The sequence below is a fragment of the Octopus bimaculoides genome, chromosome 20, assembly GCF_001194135.2.
Source record: "Octopus bimaculoides isolate UCB-OBI-ISO-001 chromosome 20, ASM119413v2, whole genome shotgun sequence".
Taxonomy (NCBI): domain Eukaryota; kingdom Metazoa; phylum Mollusca; class Cephalopoda; order Octopoda; family Octopodidae; genus Octopus; species Octopus bimaculoides.
Window position 1 is genome coordinate 33920942 of NC_069000.1, and position 954 is coordinate 33921895.

Sequence of the window (954 nt, forward strand, 5' to 3'; positions counted from 1 at the left end):
AATGAAGCAGTGAAAATCGATATCATTGATTAATGTGTATTCTCACCACCATCACCATCAACACATCATCACAATTTGTCGCTTTGTGATTATTATCATTATTGCATGTGAACTGGATGTCGTGAGAGCGTCGGGCCAAAAGCGAAGGACTTAGTTGCGGGCCCTTTACGTCCTAAGTTCAAACCCTGCTGAAGTCAGCTTTGCCTTTTCATCCTCCCGGGTTCGATATAATGAAGTTTAGGGTTGATTACTGTGATCGATATAATCGACTGCTCCTTTCCGCGAAAATCACCTAGTCCTGCGTTATGAATCATAAAATATTGTTTTCGGGGTAACGATTGCCCCATCCAGCTTACCCCCCACACCTAAATACATCCAAATTGTGCCACCACCACACAAACACACACATATATATTTATATACAATATGTGTGTGTATGTATGTATGTATGTATGTATGCATGCATGCATCGAATGTTTGAAGAGGTGTACAGATTTTATATATTAAGGGAAAGGAAGTAGTCAGAAAACTAGGTATTTGGGGCTTTTGTCCCTTTCAGGAATTCATCATGATGAATGCCTAAAAAGGACGATAGTGCCAAATAAATAGTTTTTATCCACATCCTACCAACTTTTCTTAAAATGTGTGTGTATGTATGTACACACTTACATCTACCTGTATATAGATGCATATCTGGGTACAGGACATTGCAAACAAAGCGTAGACAATATATATATATATATATATATATAATTATGTGTATTTCTTCTATCTTAATGAATAAAAATTCTTCTGATAGAATAAATGGGTTAATAGAAACCAATGTAGCAAAGAACACAAAATAACTGTGGTTAGCACCTGTTTTTAAGGCAGGAACTCCTTGAAATTTTGGGTATTTGAGTATATTTAAGAATTTAAGGATTGGAGAAAACGCATGTTATAATTGCATATAAT

At 35.7% G+C, this 954-nt stretch overlaps 1 protein-coding gene across 3 annotated transcripts in view; it reads left to right on the plus strand.

Annotated features, from left to right (window-relative positions):
- The window catches only part of LOC106879369 (monocarboxylate transporter 9), a 79460-nt gene that overhangs the window by 23365 nt on the left and 55141 nt on the right, over positions 1–954 (plus strand). The window lies entirely within an intron of this gene.